A 23,643-nucleotide genomic window follows, 5' to 3' on the forward strand; every position below is an offset into this window, starting at 1 on the left:
GGGTATTTCATGAAGCCTTCTGTCCGTCAACTTCAAAACAGCTTTGCATTTATCTCGCTTTAAAAGGCTTCTAGAAACATGTTTCTGGAAACAGGTTTCCTAAACAGGTTTCCAGAAGCCTTTTGAAGCGAGTTTGGGTGCGTTTATCAACTCTTTTTCTCGGCAGAAACAGGTTTTCCAAACAGCTTTCTAGGAATCTTCACTAGTTGATAAACGCAAAGCTGTTTTGAAAGCCCTTTCGCAAAGCCTTTTCGAAAGCCGCAAATTTGTGGCTTTCCAAACAGGTTTCCTAAACAGGTTTTCAGAAACCTGTTTGTAAAAGCCTTTTCAAGTGAAGTTGATAAACGCAAAGCTGTTTTGAAACGGCTTTGTAGTATTGTACAGTACTGCAGTTACGAACAATGCACTCCTTATATGACCTCTTCTCCTCGGGTCGAATTGCGCAATGCAGCTGTGCAGTGACAGGCCAGTTATCGTGTTCGCGAAGAGTTGATTAACGCAACTATTTTGGAAGCCGTTTCTAAAGGGCTTTGGAAACGGCTTTCGAAAGGGCTTTGGAAATGGCTTTTGAAAGTCATTTCAACAGGGGAAAGATGATAAACGCAGCCTTTGTCGGACAAAATTGCTTTCAGTCAATCAGATGCAAGCATATCAGTAGTTTTTAACATTTTGTCAGACGAAATATCTGACCATGGACCCTAGACTGTGGTGCCGCTATTACGCGGGTATGGCAACGTTGAAACAGTGTGGATTACTCTGGTCCCCCTCCGACTTTCAACTGACTTTATGATAATCGCCTTTGAAGGGCGCTCATGGCGCTTCATCTGATAAGTCTCAACTTCAGCTTTGAACGTCAGTATGATGTTTGGATATCTGATGTCCGTTATCCCAAGCGGATATCATTCCCATTTATTGAGTTTATGAAAAGAGGTATCGATCTTACAATATGAAGAACTTGCTTCCAAAAGGCGCTAAATCCATTGAAAAATGATGGATTCAGCGCCTTTTGGAAGCAAGCTTTTCATATAGATTGCAATTCTTTACTTACTTAGCTACCTCGGGGTATAATGATAGAGCGGAACAAGAGAGAAAAAAAAATGAAATGTTCTATCAATGTCAAAATGAAGCTATCTACTAGTATTCTTGAAATTGAAGTTGGTTGTCGAAGGTTTTGAAAAAAAGGGGTGAAAACTCGTGAGAGATCGGATTTATGGAGTGACAGAATCAATAATTCGGAAATGATGATATTTGTTTTAGATGTTACATGTTGATGATGCTGATAGTAATTGTACAATTTCCACAAATACATTGTTTTGTGTTTCTTTTCGGATTCACTTGAAGATCATCTAACGGCTCCGTCATTATAGAGTTGCGGAGCTTTTAGAATCGAGTTCCATGGTAACAAACGGATTTCACTTTTTTTTAAAGCAATGTTTAGTTGTTCTTCGATAATGCAGTTAGAAGAGCTAGATATTATGTTAGCAATGAATCTTGTATAGTGACCGAATTCATGGCGATAATTTTGTTTTTTCAGCGATCCGTCAGATTTTTTTGTGTGTGTAAAATTATACATTGAATACATATTTTTTATTCATTCTTTTTCATTTTCAACAAAGAATATAAGTGACCCAACATATCACGCAAAAAGCAATATACAGTTGTACATATTCTACGTATAATATAAACACACAATAAAGTGTTAAGCCTATAGATAAATGATAATTATTTACTAATTGTGAGTTTGTTTGTTTGTTTGTTTGTTTTATTTCTGCATTTTCTTTCTCCGAATACAATTGGAAATGAAAACAAAATGATACAGATACATACAAATCAATACAAAGAAAAATCATTGGCGTAGCAACATTCAGTCTGAAGTGACATAATTATATTATAACGAGTGTCCTCGTTAGCTACGTCGAAGTGGAAAGGATGTTCTCCTTGTTGTTGTTGGTTTCTTATATTTTTCTTTACATGTATCCGCTTAATTCCATCAATACTTTGATATAGAACAGTGAGTTTTCTATAACACTTTATTTGACTTCACATTCATCCGCTCACATCCGTGTTGGGTTAGGCCAGCTCAGAATAGAGCAACGAAGGACGTTGTATTACGTGTGCGGCGATTACTCCACCCCCTAACAACATTAAACATGCCATAATTTGTAAGGATTAAATGCCAATTAATACGAAGTCGGCCTTCATTAGAGCACCGGCTCGGGTGTTATTGACACACTCTAAACAAACACGCATCATATCAGTTCTCCGTCGGGTTAGTACGCAGTACATAGCGCAAGGAGGTACCATTGTAAATGTTATGTGCATAGAAGGAATGATAGCAGACCTGAAGGATACATTCATATAATATTTAGGGAATACAAGAAAGGAAAAACATGACACAATCATGTTAATTTCATGCCATGTCCATTCAAGTTAGAGCCTGTGAGAGAGGGAACGACACATTTTGACATTTTACTCCAAATCTCTTAATATTTGTGTAAAATGTAGAAGAATACCATATAGAATGTTGCAATAACCAAACAATATCATAGTTTCATGAAAACACGCCGATTCCCCCCCCCCAAAAAAAAAAACAACAACAAAACAAAACAAGGAAAATTTAAGTGGGTTTTGGTGCAATTTCTTCACAACTCTATTATTGTGCACAAAAACAAAACAAAACATACCAAAAGAACTAGTGTCAAATCCTCCATTACAGTCCTCGTTTAATACTCTCAACACAAACTTGCAAATTTATCACTCCCTGTTTGATTTCATCCAAAGAGCCTTATTTTCATTTCTTTTAGAGAGAGTTTAGATCTGGTCAATGAGAAACTTGTGATATCAAATCACCTTCATCTGTCTGATATGCACAACGAAAAAGAATGCATGTGAAACTGTTTAGCTATATACTATAGTTCGATTTCAATGAAACTGTGCGGTGTGTTTTACCTCCTTACTTATCAAAATTCGCTTGAACTTCGAATGCAGATTTCCCCTCTACTCTAGATAGATCCATTTCGTCTAAGTTTGTGTTGAATGTGTGCCAGGCAAACAGCACCTGTTTCAAAGAGAGAGAATTATAGTAGGCCTACGGGCGCTGCTTAGAATCTTGGTGGATATGTTCTTTTCTAAAAATGTTCAGTGATGATAAATTGTTCTACTTTTACCCACTTATCCCGAACATGATAGAGAATTTTCTATTATCATGATACTAAAACACACAAGCATGATAATTATGATAGAAAAGTGATGATGAAAAAAAAATCAAAAGAAATTGAAAAAAAAAATGGTTTCATCTTGGCAGTGTTGCACGAAATTGACTGCTGCAATATGATTTTATTCTTGAAATGACATTGAAACTTGTATTTATGATGTTGTCATGCCTTTAAAGCGACGGGCGCAAAATAAAGAATGAGATACTATTCCGCGAGAACAAAGAATGTGACTAATTTGCATATGTTTAAAATGGTTGTCTTTAACACAAAATTAAAAGTTTTTGATTGCGAATATGAACCAAGGAAAAAGTTGAGTGAGGAGAATCACTGAAACATGAATGTTTCTTAACAAATTGTTGATTTTTTTAGAGGGGGGGGGGGGTCAAATTGGACGGGTTAATCTTTCGTTATGATAACATCAGGAAGTAGACATTTGACATAAATTCCTCATAGTTTTTGATAGAATGAGCGGATCAAGAATATTTGATCGCTCAACATGCTTTGAGTTCATCATTTGCATTGCATTGAGACGAGCTTGAGGTTTTTTATAGAAAGAAAAGTTTAAGAACACACGATTTCAGATATCAACAAGTTAGGATACAGCTGAACTTTTCGTGTTACCTCTAATTTTCCCCCTATCCCTTTCGCATTGTATACTCCACTTATAAAGGCATCAAGGATATGTAACTGTAGAGAGATGAGAAGAAACCTCCCTGGTAACTGTCCCCCAATAGCGCACAGATGTTTATGCATGATGTTAGAAGTCGGATTTCGCAATAAAAAGAGAACAGAAATATAATACCAACAACAATGACATGGCGCCCACAATGGTGCAATTTACATTTCGTAAATCGAGCGGCAATTGCAATTATAAATGTAAACAACACGCTCGCACAAAGGGTCAAATGGGCCACAGAAAATTGCCGCTGCGAATGCCACCCGCCTATAATTATATCCGCCTACTCGGATTGAATGGATATAAGTTACTAGGAATAGCCCGCAAATCGATCTAATTGAAAATCACTGCATGCGCTCCCTTGTACTTTCACTTACGTGCACCTAAGATGTTACGTAATGTATCTACATTAAAGGGTTTTAAATGACAAACCCCTACAACAGTTAATGACCTTATGTCATCATTGTGTAAGGGTCAGTGCTCTCATGCAACTTTTAAGTTTGTTAAGGTGCCTGCTAATGGAAATAACTTGGCGTTTGACATCATTGGATGCTGAGAATTTTAATGACACTGTATTTGTTAGGATACTCCTTGAACATCCTCGTTTTAGTGTCATCAATGTAAAGTCTGTTCAAATCAATTTGAGGCTCGGGGGCATTTCTACTTCTGGCTTTTTTACTTTGTTTTGTGGGTGTGTGTTTTGTTAAGGGAGGAGGATACGTTCGGCCGATCACCCCACATCTTCTTCGGAAGCTGGCGGTTTGGCATGGCTCGGAATTGATAGCGTATGTAAAATTTGCACTTAAACTGCCAACACCTTTAAGTGTGAGCAATGAATTTTTGGGGAATTTTAGGGCATTCCTTATAGTCGGTCTGAGAGATAGGAAGATCCGCATCAGTGACTGACTTGTCAGCAACTCGACTTAATGGGAAACTCTACTCCATTTCAGGCTAAATTGAATCATGGTTGCTCACGCGCTAATGCGACTGATACGGCAGATACCGTGTAGCTCTTTCTTGAATTCATTAAAAAAAGCACGAGGAAAAAAAAACACCTTGTACGGTCAAAAATCATCATCTATACGATTTGCATATTATAATGTGACTGTGCCGATCTATTTAGAATACATGTAAAAACTTCAAATTCAATAAGTTTCTCTGTGAGTTAGTCCGATTCTAATGTAAATGTAATATTTCAGTTGGTTTGACTTTGCTCTATTAACTGGATTCTGTCGAATTCCCTCTATATAAATATGTATTGCCACTGTGACAACAGCTCCCGTTCGAGGGTACAATGAACCCACGTCTGATCTTAAAGACCATGATATTTGGTGGATGGGGGCCGCTACGCTTTTGATTAATTCCCGGCTCTTATTGGAAAGACATTAATGTTTTTTCTTGAGTTCTCAAAGTCACACAAAATGCGTAGCTGTGCACTTTTCCGATAGGTGAGCGAGAAGGTCTTTTTGTCTTAGTTTCTTTGTTTCATCCATTTTCAATGTTTATCAGTCAATCGATCATATAACTTCTTGTATTACGTGTGGGGGGAATGCAGCCTACAAGCTCAGCTTTTTAGCATTCCTCCCCATTTCCAACATTTTCCTATACCTACAAGTTTTCTGTAAATTTATCCTTTACTTTGTATGATGAAATATATGCACTGTATTCAATTTTTGTAATATATTTATATGTTTTTGTTGGAAATGAAAAATAAATGAATGAATGAATGAATGAAAACCGAGGAAAATGAAATGAGACGGTTGCACAGAATGCAAGACAAGTAGGGAGGCCAGATTTCGGGGGGGGGGGGTGAGCAGAGAGTCAGGAATATGCATAGAGAGCGAGAGGGGATGGGGGGGGGGGGAGAGGGAGATAAATTAGGAGAGCGAAGAGACAGTTGAAAAGATGACCGAAAAAACACCAACAAAAACAAACGGGCGATACATGAAGAGAGAGAGGGAGAGAGAGAAAGAGGGAGAGAGAGGAAGAGGGAGAATATACAGTTAGCTTCGTGGTTAGATCAGGGAGGTTATCTTCCACCTTAAGAGGGAGAAGGACGTGGAGGGAAAGAAAAGATCGATGCATAATTAACTCTATTTTTTAGTGCTGGCCTGAATTGAGAACTGGACTAAGTTTTAAGTTTTCATCCCCTATAAAATAGAAATTGAGCTTTACTTGTACTTTCTATACGACGAATGAACTAATTCTCTCCATCCATGAACTGATGCTTATTGTGCATCTAAAAAAACACAATATCGAAGAGTCATGAGCATAACGGATTCGATTTTCGGTTTCGTTTTCCCCTGAGCTCTACACTGATTTCTAAATGATCTGCATCTTCTTTAGGCCAAGTAGCCCGCTCACCCAAAAGAGTTTACACCTTGTTTAGGCTAATTGCGACTCAATGGCCAATCGTAGTGGAGCAGGTGGAACAATGCACCAATCAGGACTCGATATCACTTTCAAGCGCGCGCTTTCGTTGCCGCCGCACACCACGCACGCACTCAGCGTCAGTCGTCTCGGGGCTGTGCTTGAGCGTCAGATTTCACAGAGCGACACCAGTAAATGACGCGCGTCTCGAGGGGCGGAGGAACGACGAAGAAGCGATGTTTTGGTTACGCGGTGCTTGAGAAACCTTAGCATTTTCACAGGACCTGCACGGAAAATGCTGACAGAGTTGCACTTCTCGCCTGGCCCACGCTCTCACCTTCCGCAATTTACGCTCCATCCCGCGAATTTGCACCACTATCTTTTGATATTTGTATCAGCAGACGTTAGTCTGAATTCCGTTGCCAGCTAGCAAGGATGTTTTACAACTTTGTGCAAACTCTTTCCCGACTGTACCGCTGACACGGATCGTGATTAAAAGCTGTCGATATCGATGTAGGGTACGGACATAATCCAAACAAGCAGCTATATCCCTGGACATAAATTGCTTTGTGGAGAGAAATAGCGGAGAAAGGAGAGTTACCTTGTTATATTGCCAAATCACAGAAAGATGGAACGGATTTGCATTTGTAAGTATTACAACAGCCATAACAGCTGTCTTTGATAGTCGTTGTCATGGTGATGTTATGTCGAATTTTCCAATGTTCTCCATGGACCCAAATAGTACATAGTAGTGTCTCAATTTTACTGTTTTGCTTGAACCAGGGAGGTGGGTGAGAAACTTTTCTCTCACCTCCCTGCTCCAGCACATTGTTTTGACTTGGTGCTCTTTCTACATCGTGTATGAGGGGGCAGTTCGGGCTAACGATGTTTGAGCATGAAGCTGAAGGTTGCTGCTACGATCAGTGACGATGGCAGCTGCCGCTAACCGTAGCACCATCTCTTCCACCTTCCCTTGTAATACTGCGGAGTAGATTGTACCAGTAGGTCCATGATTGTACGAATATAGTACAGCGACATATTCTACCCTCTGTCTACTGCCGCATCTCTTGCTGGATGTAATCATTGACATGCCAGGAAGGTATTCGGCGAGCTCGCCTAGTAGTGCCTCTTTGATCATTCGCTGCAACAAACTTTTCATCGACACAGTAGTGAGAAATTTCAAACGTGGATCGTGAATGAACATACGTTCAAGTAATCCTCGGAATCGGCATTGTATCCAATCCGTCTAGGCGCTTTGTAAATGACACCACTAACGATTACCTCACCCCGAAAAAGAATACAAGAAACCTCGTATCAATGATGTCAAGAGCTTTATTGATATCATCATATTCTATACTTCATCATCATAAGAAAGATATCTCCTGGAGATCAACATCGCGTCGCGTTCCATCCTTGAAACCTTAACCTTAGACTACTAATACTATTCGACAGTTTTTCGCCGTCCTGTATTAGTACTTCTTCTGTACTACTCCTCCTCCTCGTCCTCCTCCTCCTCCTTCTGCTGCTGCTGCTGCTGCTACTACATCACTACTACTACTAGTACTACTATTACTTCTACTACTACTACTACTACTACTACTACTACTACTACTATTTCTAACAATAATTATGATGATGTTGATAATAGTAATGATAATAATGATATCATTATCTTCATTATCATCATTTGTAAAGTACGTCGTAGAAGTCATAGTAGTAATATAGCAGCAGCAGTGACTGTAGTATTATTTTCATCAGTTAGGCAAACCGACATGAAAGCTTATCTACCTATCATCATCAATATCATTTGCGGATTCTGTTATGCTCTAATGCTACTTATGAGCAATACTGCAAGTAGTAATATAAATAGTATGTCCTAGATGACATTTACCTCTCACAAATCGAACGAAATTATCTTCCTGGCCTTATTCACAATTGTTCGTGGTTGAAGATGGGATATCACCTTGGCATACAGGGAATGAGGTACCGATAATAGGGCTGTAAAGTGCATGATTGCCGAAGATTGGTAGAGTGAGCTGAGGGAATTATCTTTTTTTTTTTTTTTTTTTGTAATGAGCAACGGTTGGATAGAGCAGTAGCTACAGACTAGCCGGAATGAGAACTTTTGCTGTTTTTTTTCTCTTTGACATTAACAAGAAAGATTTCGCTGTTTCTGGTAGGCTTGACACTGATCGTGCATTTTTCCTGCCTTCTTAACAATCCCTTTACCACCTTTCGAAGGACTGTTGAAGAATTATATGTCCTATTTTCATGATAATCCTTTATATTCTGGCCTTATGCTAAAAGGATCTTAAACCACTTCCCCTGTTATGCCAAAAGGCGCTATAGACTTTGTACACTAGTAGTGCCCTTTTGGCATAACGGGGGAAGTTATTTAAGGCCCTTTTTGGCATAAGGCCGACGCTATCTATAAAAATATAGAGTGTCCCTAAAAGAACAGGTCATGGTCAACCTTGCCAAATTTAAATTCCATTGATGGGCTCGAGTGCGAGAGGCTCGGACAGCCCTGAACGGATGAAACTGAGGTTTACGTGGGTTTTACGGATCGGCACACTGGACGTCAGTGAGCGTGGGTTCCACACCACTTCACGCAGTCCGAGTTGAGAGAGACTGGCTGGGTATCGGACATTGTCGAGAGAGGGCGCACTACAAAATGGCTTCATGATTATTCTTACCATGATGGCCAGATGTTGGTTGGTTATTAGTGGTTTCATTGTGGTTTCATGGATGCATAACACTTTTTTTTTAGTCCTTCTCTCTGTTAGCCGAATGTCAAAGTACAGACTCAGTACAGCAGTTCATGCACCGGAGCCAGAACACTCCGACCAAAAACACTATCAAATCTGCATCAAAATTGCACCAAAGCCAAAAACTACAAAAAAAAAGTAATTGAAAGTAATTTAAGTAATAAATAGCTGACTAAAAGCTTTGCTTTTCGTTGCAGTTGATCCCAACGTCGTTCATCAAGATTTGATACAAATTCTACATCTTTTCCTTTTTATCAAATCATTAATTGTAATGCATTCCTTCAATGAGATTAGATTTTGATGAATCACCTGTCATAATAGTCATGGAGCGAAAACCAGAAAGTCATTGGGTGGATTATGTGGAAGCTCAGCATCTATTCCACTGTGACTTATACTCTCTAGTTGGTTTTCTCATTACCCCCCCCCCCCCCCCCCGCCATCTCTTTCTCTGCGTGCACATGCTTCATTTACTTGCGACTCTTTGGTCCGAATTTACGAAGGTGGTTTGAAGTTAAACCATGACTTATGCAAATTTCTTCTGTGTAAATACGATTGACAGATTGCGTACGCCAACAGACGTCCAGTAACGAACGCGCGTTAATAAGCTCATGTCAAAGGTCACCTATTTCACGCTTATTTTAGACCATGGTCTAAATTTGTACCATACGAGCCTATTAGTTTAAACGACTTTTGTGTTTTTGTGTTGCAGCTATAACATTTTACATATTTTTGCCAATACCCGCACATGCGTGTATAGGGCTATTATTGATTAAGAAGTGCTCATTGGTCTCGTATACGAATATCCCTAGTGATAGATTAGTCGTGTCTCACAACAACGCGTAGTGTGAGAATAGAAGAAATTTCCATTCAGATTTCTATTTAATGGCATGATAAAACCGCGCCGATGCATCAGACAATCCAACCTCTGCCCAAGTGAATATTACACGAAAGGCATTTGATGTAAGCTTTCACCTCCTACTCAATCACATTGGCGGATTCAGCGCCGCGAAAATGGCACCCGCGATTCTAATACCCTCATCCCATCTCCTAATGATGATGATTCTAGTGTCTCTTATCGTATCTCGTGGCTGGATGATCACGTGCTTGGCCCTTGGATGATATCACGTGCCAGTTTGCCTACTGTGGATAGCCAGCCACCTCAGGCGACTCCACACTGGGGATGTTATTACTTTCGCTCGTCATCCAGAGCCGAGGTCGTGGGGGACTTTTCCAAGTTCACCGTCCGTGCATTGTACTCAATCGCAAGACGTGAAGTGGGGGTCCGTTGTGTGCGCGAGATGTGACCGTGTCATGCCACCTGCGTGATCTCCATTGTTCCATTGTTATCATCATCGTTTTTATCATTTGTGTGTGTGTGTGTGTGTGTGTGTGTGTGTGTGTGTATGTGTGTGTTTGTGTCTTTAGAGCAAGCGACGGACTGCTTTGTCTTTCAAAGAAAAATAATAAAGGGGGGGGGGGTGGGAGTGGAGGGCGACATGAAACCAAACACACTTGATCTCAGTTGAGCTCGGTGGCGAACCCCGGACGCGGCACCCCGGACCTCTTGTCGACAACAACACTCTGTTCTTCGGACAACGATACAATGTGAACGAGCTTTTAGATCCACATTAGTGATGTAGAAATCATAAACTCTCCCACTCAAAAGTAGTCATTTTCCAATCACTTCGACGCTGGAATGATTTGATGGAAAAACCGTTGCATTTTAAAGGGTGTGTAAAGTTCTGGTCGAGGTGAAGATTTAGCTTTTAACGTTTTGTGAGATATTCAGAAACCACTCTATGAGATGTCAAAGAGCATGCAGTTCTAAGGGGTGTCAAAATTTTATTCGATGAAAATCGGTTTTGAAATGGCTGAGATATCCAAAAACAAGGTGAAACAAAGAGATACTAATTAAGTTGGGGCATGTCGCCTTTTATTATTAGCACTTTTTTTGGATATCTCAGCCATTTGAAAACCAATTTTCATCAAATAAACGTTGAATCCTTCTTAAAATTACACGCTCTTTCACATTTCAAAAGAGGCTTTTCATTATCTCACTTAGGAATGTTCAATACATGAATCCTTACCTCAACTAGTACTGTACAGTCCCTTTAAAGAAACAGTTTTTAACTCGACCAGAAGCCATAGTGTACGGAAAACCCGTGTAGAAATTAGGGAAAAACTTATGAAAAGCTTGTATCATTTACCTGTTGATTATGTTGTGTAGACATCTCTAAAGTGTCACCGTGCCAATGAATTCGTTTTTTTTTTTGGTCCAGTTTCGAGGAAATTATCCTTATATTTAGTTAACTTTAATGAGAGCAAAGTCGCTCTGCGCTCCTGAAGGTGAAATATCTTTCCTATTCAACTCCATTTTTTCCTTAGAGGCGCGCTCACTTGCCGCAGTTTAATTTACAGAAGTTACTCCCCCTCTCAAATGTGTTTTACCTGGTAACAGAAACTTGGCAACTTGGTGACTGAATATACTCCTTTTCAACCTCTGTCAAGAAATTCATATTGAGTTTCAAATGAACAGAATCTGCTTGTAAACTTAATTCTATTTTTTTTAATGTTGTGTAAGTATCGCTGGTTCATCAATTTTGTTTGTACAATGATAACTGTAATGTAAGCAAAGTGCAATGTTCAGCAAGGTTTTATCGACAGTTCCTTTTAGATTACATGTATTCCTCTTCCCAAATATTTCTGGCTAAAATGTCAATCCGCAATCAAACAAACAGAATCATGGAAGGTTCATTGACCAGAGCTATAGAATGATAAAGATATTGAATTGTCTAAGGTTTCCCATGTTTTCACTACATGAGCAGTGCTATCGGTGGCAATCACATTATAAAACCAGGTGATATTGTTACCGCCTCACAGTGTACTTATCATTCTTGATTAAGAACATTGAAAAAAAAAAATCATGGTTTTTGTCTGGGCTTTATCAATTAAAACCACGTCTCCTTTTAAAGTCGGTACTGCTACAACTGTATGTTGTTTCCACTCTTCACTTATCCGAGTGCAAACGATCAGCTGACGATATGATGAAATTCTTATATAATGACATAGTGATCAGGACATTCAATGAGAGAGCTGTTGAGGCGATGACTTCAACACCTCATCAAACATTGGGAGCGGTGATTAAAAAAAAAACATTCGAATTGTCACACTTGGTGCATATGTATAGTTCAGTCATTTTACAAAACACCCTGCCGTACAAAAATTTCGTAATAAAGTCGCAAATATACGGAGATATCACTAAAATCACAAATCAATAAACCGTCACGGAGACGGTTTATTCTAGAAACGGTTTTTAATAAAAGTTTAATAAAAGTGTTTTTTTTTGATATTCAACAATACTTAACATTGGTTATACTGACTAACATTTTCATGGTGATTAACCCTAACTCATATTTTAGAACTATTTTAAACCACCAAACCTTTTTTTTTTTTCATCTGCAAATGATAGCAAGGGGCTTCAAATTTCATCCGAGTGTCTGTATTGGAGATGGGTATAGATAGGACCTACTTCTTGCTACTGAGCTCAACTGATGTACAGAGTGCGGTCATATAAACTGCACAATCCAAGTATTCAGTCCATTTTACTATTTTGTTTTGTAAGACTACTTAAGAAGTACATTTACGTTTTTAATACTGCGCTTGATACGGAGTGTAGTCCCGATCGTTTACCCGAGAGACGGCGAAACATGTGACACCATTCGAGGATCCATGTTCGTGAGAACGCCTACATATTTGAAATATTTCAACATTGTTTTCATTACACGGGAACCTAATGAAACCTTTATAGGAGATGATAATTATTAAAGCAAGGAGGGGAGGAATATTTTCACTAGGCTGACACATTACCCACCTCGTAGGTATTGCTGGCTAGCTGACGAACCCTGACATTCTCACACCACGCCATTCAGACATGCATTCACATGGAACATGAGCATGTTTCTAAACACCAATATCTCTCTGACCTAGAGGGCGGGGAAGTTTTACAACTGGAGAGGAAAGAGGGGGAGAGATAGATAGATAGAAAAGAGATATATAGCGAGAGAGAAAGAGATGGATGGGGGGAGGGGTGGGAGAGATAGGGGTGGGGTTGTCGAGAGAAGTGGGAAATAAACATCACTTTCAACGAACATCCTGCACGCGTCTTCTTCGCTCACGCGGTGAGGTTCCTTTCTCCGTGTTTACACATCTCTCGTGAAATCGACAAGCAAAGTGTTATATTATGTATACATGACCCTATTTCATCTGAAACGGAATCGGAATAACGCGAGGAAAAAGTTTCGTGACTTCCCCGTGTTTGAGCTTTCATAATGCCGACCTATTTTGTGTGACCCATTTTTCGTAAGTTGTGCTGAAAGGAAGTGAGTGAAAATATTCTAGAAAATAGAGAAACGCATTAGTCGTTCATTGAGAAACAAACTATGCACGAACAAAAACAGACACACAAAATACAGAAGAAATGACATACCCAAAGCACACACACAGACGCACGCACCACACACACACATACAAACAGACGCAGAGACGCGCACACAGCTGACAAGAGATGCTTGCAAATGATTTCATGCGTAACAATCTTTTCCCATGTCGCTCTTTCAAAATTTCATGCCTCATCTGGATTGTCTACTCCTCGAGTCTACTCTCACTATACATAGATTTCGTTTCGTTCGATCGCCCCCGCTTAAATGACGTCATTGATTTTTTTTTCAGTTTTGAAAAAGGAAAACAAAGTTCTTAGATTTCTTGTTTTTGAGGATTATCTTCAAGATTGTCACGGTGGATGCTCGTCGGTCTTTTAAATAATTCTCTTTCTCTCTCTCTCTCATGTGTGTGTGTGTGTGTGTGCATGTGTGTTTTGTGTATGGTTATATTATTCATGTGTGCGTATATATATTTGTGTTTGCAAAATTATATCTATGTCTAATTGATATATATATATTATATATATATATATATATTTATTTATTTGTATACATATGTTTGTATTATATGAAGAGAAAAAGAAAAATATTTACATTTAGGAGCTGTTTGTGTAGTAAGTGTATACTTGTCATATTTACCTTCTATCATCTTACAAATGCAAACCAAACTGCTTCAGTCAACACGCCCCTTTTCATCTACGAATAACGTCGCCTCTACAAGTCAGTAGGCAAGAAGCTACACCGCAATGAAAAGCGTTCACTGTGCCCTGGCGCCTCGGTCCCAAGTGGTACCGGAAGCGTTGTCTTCATCGACTTGTTTATTACTGCCCCGAGCGGACTTAAAATAGCTTCACCCTCCCTCCCATTCCTCGCCTCGGAATTTACCTAAAGAGGACGTTTGCCCTTGAAAACATGACGACCTGACATTGTCATTGCCTGAAAATATCTGCAGTGTAAGGTGTAAATATATGCAGATGAATTGGTGTAAATGGGCTCAATTTACTGAAAATATACATTTTCTTCTCGTCCATTATTTCTTTGTCCGCCCACACTGTACTGTCATTATACGTATTAGGCCTTCACGTTATCTGTGTACTTCCACCAAACTGTCGTGCGTGTTAATGCCCATAGGAGTAGGCCCTATCCCAAAATTGTGTTTTTTGGCGCAATTCATTACGGCTGGATTCACAGGCTAGTGGACGTCCTGGCGGATTTTCATATCCCACCCGAGCTTGAACTCGACTTGAACCTCCCCCTGTGGGGGAAAGTAAAGTCTCTTCCCGGATTGAAATGAATGTGTATGGAGATTTCTTTTATTAAACAAACCTTCGTTCATATACGATGATTTTTATTTATTAGGGTTTTATTCTCTTTTTTGTTTGTTTTCTCCTGTCCGCTTTCCTCTTAGAGGCACTTTCCTGCTCCTGGCTGGCCAACGAGATAAAAGTAATTCTCGCAACTATTCTCGCTCCATTTACTGCCGTTGCCCCCTCTGGTGTATTGCTGAGATTCTAAAGTGTCTGGCTCGACAGAGTTTACAACTTGCCAGCTGAATTAATTGCCATTGTGAGGTGTTTTCCTTCCGTTCTTGGTGTCTTCTTCTGCATTCCATCATGATGTGGTCTGTTTCCCCCCACAATCACTCATGGAAAACATGGTCTTTGTGTCGTTCAGGGAGGTGACTCTCACCTCCCTGGTTTCGTTCCGGGTACATGTCTAATGTTGTGCATATCGCTCAGCCGTTAAAATAAAATGATCGCGTGTGTTACATTCTCCTTTACGTTTAAGACCAAATATTTCAGAAATCACGAATTTCTTTAATAGGTAAATTAAGTACAAAACTGTTTCATATAAAAGTTATCTTTGCTAGGTTATTAGACAGCAGTAGTTGATGCGAAGGATTCGACTCAGTTTACACCCAAAGGTTGCTAAACCCTTGTGTTTTCGAGTTGTCTGTCCGTCCGTCCGTCCGACTGTCCTTCTTTAGTGTACCCAGATCCTGACAAGTCATTCCATAGATTTTTTTTTTTTTAATACGTGACCAATATGTATTGTACATGGTTCCGATGGAGAAGTGTTGATCAAACTTTGGGCAGTATACCTAAAGGTTTAAGGTTACCAAACTTCGGCTAAAAGGTAAAAGATGAATTTTCAGCAGTTAATTACGAATGTCCACTGCATGGTTATATAATTTTGGAAGAAGGGAAGGACTGTATTTACAGTTCAAAACCAAATAATAGTGCTGAAAAGTCAAGGTCGATAAAATCGTTATCCATTACTCCACTTAATGTTCAGTGGTGATGTAAGTTGGTTATGAGAATAGAAATGATTGACTATTATTGAATCTTTTGCATTGACATTGTAGTAAAAACAAAAGATTAAACACTCAAGGTCAAAGGTTGCTGTACTTTGGTTGAACAAGATGCAGCCCGTAGCTTCAGCTAGCATGTTCAGTTGGAACGTTATCTTGTAAGATAGACAGAAATGAATAAGGCAATAGGTTGACTGGAATGATAGGGCTATAAACGACCGCCAAAATTTACTCGAAACATTTTCTGTCCGAAAATCCCACTGGCATGTCAAAGAATGACCATCCTGCACATAGTATTGCAGTAATTGTGTGAGATGTGAATGCATCCAGTTAAACTGCTTTGATTTCACATTGATTTTCTTTCAAACAGGGAATTTATAAATGGTAAAGATTTATGATATACACGTATGTAAATAGAAGATTATCGTAAGGTGATGACGCCACGAACGTCCCCTATGTTTATGCGCGTATCCGATTGACTATCCAACGTGATCAAAATTTCATAACTTTTATCTTTTTTCACAGATTTCGCAAAAAACAAAAACAAAACCCAAAATAACTACTCTGTTTGTCCGATATTTCTGTAATTGTTAAAGATCAGTTATTTAAAGAGGGTGAGAAATTCCCCGTAAAAATAGTGGCGCGGAGGGAAAGGCGCGAAATTGGAATCGGATCGGAATTAAATTGAATTTAAACCATGAAAAATGTAGGCTGCCGAAGCCGTGGACCTCCCCCTCCCCCCCCCCCCTCCTCCGCCGCCCTTGGCCGTGTTTAATCAGCTTTTAGTTGTACACTTTGTGGCGTTCCACTTTAAGAGCCTTTGCAGATAGAAATATCACGGAATGTCGTTGACCTGAGGATTTGCAATTTTATTTCGAGAAAACGATACGCACTTCACGGCGTCTGGGGACTAGCATGTGTCCTTCCTTCTGTCCAGACCATGAAAAGTCAAAACCCACTGATATTCTTTTCCCCGTGAGGCAGTCTTGCAACGTCTCATCAACCCTCTCAGAACGAATACTACCGGGGGCACTCCTTGTGCGACCGTCTGTAATATGATATGACAGCAGCAGGAAAATGACATGAGAGTGTCATCAAGAGTAGGGTGAAATGTCAAGATCCCTGATTAAAAGAACAAACAAGCAAGCAAGCAAGCAAGCAAGCAAACAAACAAGCAAGCAAGCACGCAAACAAACAAACAAACAAACAAACAAACAATGCAAGCATAGTTCAGCAAGAAAAAAAGAAAATGATAATAAAAAATATGCTTTCAAAACACGAAGAAGATGATATGCTACGACATACAGATTCTTATCATTTATCTCCCTCTGTACCAATGTATTTGAATATTAGATCGCAACTGCTGATCTATATTTAAACAAACATGTCGGAAAAGGAACCAGTGGGATTTGAACCTGTCATCTACTACCACTACTGCTACTGCTACTACTAGGCCTATTTAAGTGGGAGTGTGAGAGCCTAGGTAGTTGCTAAATTTTCATCTATCGTGTCGCTGCCGGCAACCAGGGACAACCTGGTGGTAGTGTTGCTGCCAAGAAAGCAGCAGATGACAAGTCCGAATCCCACTGGTTCGTCATGGTACTTTTCACCCCTCTTCCTTATTGTCTCTTGCTTTGAAGGGAATAATTCTTATCAAATATTTACACTAATCTTGCCTATGGCTGAAGTCGATGTTGTAATAGCTGTGGTATTGCGTAAGATGTCCCATTGACGTCGTTAGCAATTTCCATTTTGCTGTTCTAGATGAATATAGTATAGGAGAATGTGCATTTTTCCTCTGATAATGTAAGTCCATTCTCTGTTCTTTGACATAGTTGGATATAAGTCACGAAATTTGCGAGTAAAATGCCCGTTAAATCACGTGGTTAGTTCGCTGTTATAAATAGGACTTAGATGTGACCGAACTGTGCTCAGTGATTCAACAGATGAGGAGATAACCATGGTTTCAAATGATAATCATCTCCACGTAGAAGCTATACAAAAGCAATGATAACAGACAAGTGAGTTTGGATGAAGGATATTATGGCGTTATGCGGTTCCAAGGCCGTGCAAAGAAGTAGACGTAAATACATGACCAAAATTTGACATACGTAAGTGACCTACGTGCAACTATGGCTGATCGATAATTTGTGAAGACTATTTCCTTTCATTTCAGATAATACAATGTATATCTCTTCGATGGCTAGCACTTGGAAGATGGCATTGTGTTGTCCAAGGTTTCCGTAAAATGTCATTTCCTTTCCAAAAAGTAGTCACCCACATCAGAGATTTTGACTGGTGTATCTTAGATGTGGCGTAATCGGCGTAATCTGGTTCTTTCGTGTTTTTACACTACAAACAGAAGTCGAGTATACGCCATATACGCCAAAGTCATTTTTTATTTCGAATCAATATTTAACATTTTGTTTGTTTTTGCAGAAAAGCGCCTACGATTATGCACAATATAGAATTTCCAGATGTTCATTATGAAGTATAGACACGTAAACAGCATTCCGGGGCATTACTCTTCAGTCTGCAGTGTAGTATGAAGGGACCTTGCCTTGTCAACTTTTGTTAATCGAGATTCAAGAAAAAAAAAAAGTAAGTGGAAGTAATCATGGCCGTCAACCTGGAGTAAGGTAGCTTCAAATCATACAGATGGAAGTACAAGAGACGAAGAGAATACTTTAACAATCTTGACGTCTGATGAACACACATGCGTGGAAAACTCAAGCCGAAATTACTGTCATCTTGATGTCCAAAATGCTGAGTTGATATGCCAGGCTTGTCCTTGTGTGCAAGCTATTGAGAGAGATGGACTCTGAGTAATGTCTTACATTGATGACGATATTTACGATGTTTTTAAACTTTATATCGGACTGATAAAGACGCTACGACTGCTTTAAGTATTAGAACCTCGATGCGCCGCTTATACTTGCAACTGCTCCAAATTAATGGTGCCTGTAATTCTTTATTACTTTATCATCCCACTATTTAATCAATATACAACTGTGAAACTCAATTCTTCTAACGCGTCATAATCGGATCACAGCAAATAGATTATTATTGAACCTTCAAAACGGAATTTATGAATTTCCTCATCTTATTAGATATAGCCTACCCATAATATTACCATAGATGGCACAGCCCGGGAAATCGCACCCACTGACGACATATTACATGTATCTGGATTAACCATAGGCAATAAACTTTCTTGAACACTTCATACTAATAGTTTTTGTCGAACCAAATCCTGAAACTTAGAAGCCACTAGTTGTAAAGTAACATTGGCATGGGGTTACACGCATTTAACATATGTTGAAAGAAAACTCTGCAAAAACTTCGTCATATTTCTTAGAGAGCTCATTTAGATGCGTTATTTTTCTGGAAAAAAACCCCACGATATTGAAAATGTTTGATTTTGAATATTTCGTCATTACCTCAATCAATTTATATTACAGCTTGAATGTCAAACTCTGACATTCTCACATAATGTCAAATCTGCCTCCTACTTTTTATGCCTCCGCCACGAAGTGGTGCCGGAGCCATTATGTTTTCGGGTTGTCCGTCCGTCCGTCCGTCCGTCCATAATGAATTTTGTGGACAGCGTAACTAAAAAACCTTTTGAGGTATCCTAATGAAATTTGGCATATATGTGTATTAGGGGGTGAAGTTGTGCCTATCGACTTTTAGGTGCACATGCTCAAGGTTAAAGATCAAAGGGTCAAGGTCAAATATATAAAATTTCACTATTTCCACCATATCTATGCAATGCCTGAAGATGTTTTCTTGAAACTCAGTGTATACATGTATTACCCAATTTAGATTCTCTGGGGAAAGTTTGGGGGTCATGAGGTCAAAATTCAAAGGTTAAAGGGTCAAGTAGAAATATCAAAACTTCACTTTTTTCTCCTTACCTTGGAAATTGTTCAAGGTATCTTCATGGATCATATAGTATATGATATATACATGTACTGACTGGCAGTGATTATCTAGAGAATTTAGGGTTCATGGGGTCAAAGGTCAGGGATCAAAGGTCAAGGGCACAACTTCAAAATTTTACTATTTCCCTCATGTTTATGCAATGCCAGCAGGATTATCTTTTTTTTTGCACACTTGGTGTATGCATATATAACCTAATAGAGATTATCTGGAATTTTTTCTTTTTTTTTGCCTCAAAGGTCAAAAGGTCAAAGATCAAGTGAAAGTGCTAAACTAACTTTTTCCTTCATATCTCGGAAGTGGCTCAAGTTATCTTGAAACTTATTACATATTTATGCATGTTCTGCCCGACAGTGATTATCTTATGGATTTTAGGGTCAAAGGCCAGATGAAAATGGTAACAATTTACTATTTGATACAGAAATTGCACTTTTTTCTCCATATCTTGAGAATTACTCAATGCATAAACGTATGAATGGGGCAAAGTCAACCTGAAGTCCTTAAATCCCCAAATACATGCTCTCCTATTCATCCAATTAAATCTAGGTCAAGGAAGTTAAACATTCAACACATTTGTGACAAACTTGTCATTTTAATATTTTGCCAATTTTGTGAAAATGTAATCACACATTGTCCACATGTACTATCTAGACCTCTTAGGAGAATCATGCATCATGGCGGAGGCATACCAGTCGCCATAGCGACATTTCTAGTTTTGTATTTTTTCCTTCCATGAAACAAGTCAATTCATAAATATCCAACCCGTAACTTGAAGGAATTTTACTTGCTGTTAACGAGAACTATTCTCACCTCTTCTGTTTTTACATCTGTCATGTCTGCTTGTCCTCAATTTTGGAATTCCCCTGATGACAGAATCGAATTTGCACCGAGTATTACGTTGTTTAAATCCAGACTGAAATCGTTTCTGTTACGTTTCCACAACGGGTCCACAGAGAACCATTATCAGATTTAACATTGTCAGTCATCCAAGCCTTCTTATCTTATTACTTTGATTTATACAATTCGTCCTACGCAATTCTCACACGTTATCCAGCGCCGCATATTCTTCTCCCTCCGAATGTTGAGTTGCATGTGTGCGAAGATTTGTTACTTTGCATTTGCAATTTCCTTTCCCAGTCCAAAATGATCCGTTTCAAGCTCATTTCATGACTCCTTCCACCCCCTTTGTTGCTACATGAATGTGACCATGTAAAGGGCTTTGTAAGGATTTTAAGTTTTGTCGTCAATGTCCGATGTATTGTTGTCACTCTGGTTTTTTTTTCTGTCCGTACATGATAACACTTTCTCTACCTTATTAATAATGGTTATGAGAGGAAGGTATAACAAGCCTTGCTTTTTAGCTTTCTTTCCAATTTCAACACATTTCAATATAATTAAAGGGGAAGGCTAGTAACTGATCAGTGGGAATCAGTGGAAATGCTGGGAGATGATTGTTCCAATCCTTACGGGATTCATTCAAGAGTTCATTGTATATCTATTGTTGTGTGAAAATGATTTTCTTCAGAATGGTCTCATATTCAAGTAATGTGCAGTTTAATGCTTCCAGGTTAGCGTCCCTGGTCAGTGACGGAGCATTAATCTGCACATTACTTGAATATGAGACCGTTCTGAAGCAAATCATTTTCACACAACAATAGATATACAATGAACTCTTGAATGAATCCCATAAGGATTGGAACAATCATCTTCCAGCATTTCCACTGATTCCCACTGATCAGTTACTAGCCTTCCCCTTTAAGTTAAAAAAAAAAAACGCTGTGAGAGAGAGAGAGAGAGAGAGAGAGTGTGTGTGTGTGTGTGTGTGTATGTGTGTTCAAAAATAATCTCATGTTCGTGAGATACCATTAAAACAAAAATGGAAATCTCATGAAATAAATGTTAATGCCAGGAAAATTGTCCCCTGCATTTTATTTTTTTTTGAACGATTTCGATATAATTCATAACCTCCGTTATGATTTCTCAGGAGTCAAACCAAAAAGGGAGAGAGAGAGAGGGAGAGAGAGAAAAAAAAAACCCCAAAACAAAACCCGCAGCTTTCTTGAAGGAAATCGAATGGAACGTCGAATACACCCCTTTTTCATTTTAAATTCTTTTTCTAGAAAGCCGGACTTGTCGCACAAAAATATCCTTTCTCTCCAACAAGCTTCCAGTGAGAGGTACTCGAGATTCAGCTGCGTTAAGATACGGATGCCTGTTTTTTAGCCGCACATAGCTCCATGTAGATCTCCTTTTAATCCAGACACTGTACATACGCCTACACAGCACAACATTACAAAAACACACCCGACGGTGACCTGTACTTATAGTGAAGAAGAAGAAGAGTGGTGGTGGGGAGGGGCGGCTATCAGACATGCAGCTTAGATGTTAATGTTTTCGTCTCGAAATGTGCCTCAAAACATCAAAGTGGAAAGATTCGTAAGCAATACCTCCGGAAGTCGTGAGCTTTAACCACTCTACAGCCCACTTTGAATACCCCCGGTGCCACATTCCTCCCACGATGTCATTCAAATGATTAAAACTTGAATATAAAGTCTCTTTTTGCCTTGGAAATTCCTCTGTGCAATCAGTCTTCTTTCAGTCCTTAAATTCCAAACAACTTGTATCTCCTTGAAAAGTGCAATCACAGAACAAAATCAAAGCCATATGTATCTACTCAGTAGATTTAATCAGACGGATTGCTTTATCCGTGGGAGTGCATTTTTTTTTATACCCACATGTATCACGTACCTCTCCACGTGAGAGTGAGCATGGTGTGTAAGGATCTAACACGCTGCTGGACGTTCTTCGTCACAAAATGTAAAGGTATTCCTTATAAAATGAAATCACTAAAACTAAATGATAAATTCAAATTAAAAAAAAAAATGCATTGAATTAAAATTTGATGGATAGTGTAAGCAACAGATGCACGAATTTCATGGAACCTCCTATACGTTCACATCATGGTTAGATGACCGCTGTACGCTTTCCTTTCAATAATCCGCTCTTGTGGAAACAGGGCTTACCATGTACCAAGTCTCAGGACAAGCAGCATATCTAAAAGGTAATAGGAGTTTTAGTCATTTTCACACCACCTTGCCTGTTACATTGTATCTTTTATTGTAATGTGTGTACACTTTTGTTATGAATGCAACACTGTAAGCAACGTACAAATTGTATGTATGTGTAGAATGCACTATCAGCAGTGTGCACATGTGCAATGATAATGTAGAAACCAACAAATCAAATCAAATTCAAATCAAATCACAATGAGGCGATAAGGACGTTTCAAACTTCTAAGTTTTTTATCGGAGGTCAATATACGTAATAATGATCACGATCACAGAGGCATATGTCATATCTTGATCATCAAAAAGGGTTGCAGTTGCTAAATAATTGATTGACAATGAAATCATGAGTGAGTTATATTATGAAGACCGCATCGAAAAAAGTTAAAGAAAATTACTCCGATGATAATGTGACCTAATACATTTTAGGTGAAAGAGATACAGATATTTTCTTGTGAAGGAATGATATAGTTTTGATTGAGATGAGGGATTCAAATTTAAACTATTTGAGAGATAATAAAAAAACCACTTCTGAAATATGAACAAGCAAGCAATTGTAAGAGGAATTCAAGTTTACTTGAAAAGCAAAAATAAAACAAAGTGGTCCTAATAACAAGTGGGTCCCACCTTTTATTGTGACCTCTTTGTTTTTTGGATATCCTAGCCAATTCAAAATCAATTTTCATCAAGTAAAGTTTGAATTCCTCTTAGAATTGTATGCTGTTTAATATTTCATAAGAAGTTTCTCATTATCTCATAAGAAAGTTGGAAACCTGAAACCCAATCTCAGCCAACACTTCCCCATCCCTTTACTAAAACTCCACGATAGTCTCATTGAACTTTTTTCTTGTACACGA

General features: G+C 38.9%; 1 protein-coding gene across 1 annotated transcript in view; it reads left to right on the plus strand.

The window, feature by feature from the left end:
• The first annotated feature begins 6,579 nt into the window (after positions 1-6,579).
• The window catches only part of LOC139729234 (prolactin-releasing peptide receptor-like), a 58,662-nt gene continuing 41,598 nt past the window's right edge, over positions 6,580-23,643 (plus strand). The window contains exon 1 of the mRNA XM_071640165.1: positions 6,580-6,908. The gene's annotated coding sequence lies outside the window, so the exon portion shown is untranslated. The remainder of the gene's footprint in view (positions 6,909-23,643) is intronic.

This window comes from Diadema antillarum, unplaced genomic scaffold (assembly GCF_040938485.1).
Source record: "Diadema antillarum isolate AM-2024a unplaced genomic scaffold, OU_Dant_1.0 seq00000229_RagTag, whole genome shotgun sequence".
Lineage (NCBI taxonomy): Eukaryota > Metazoa > Echinodermata > Echinoidea > Diadematoida > Diadematidae > Diadema > Diadema antillarum.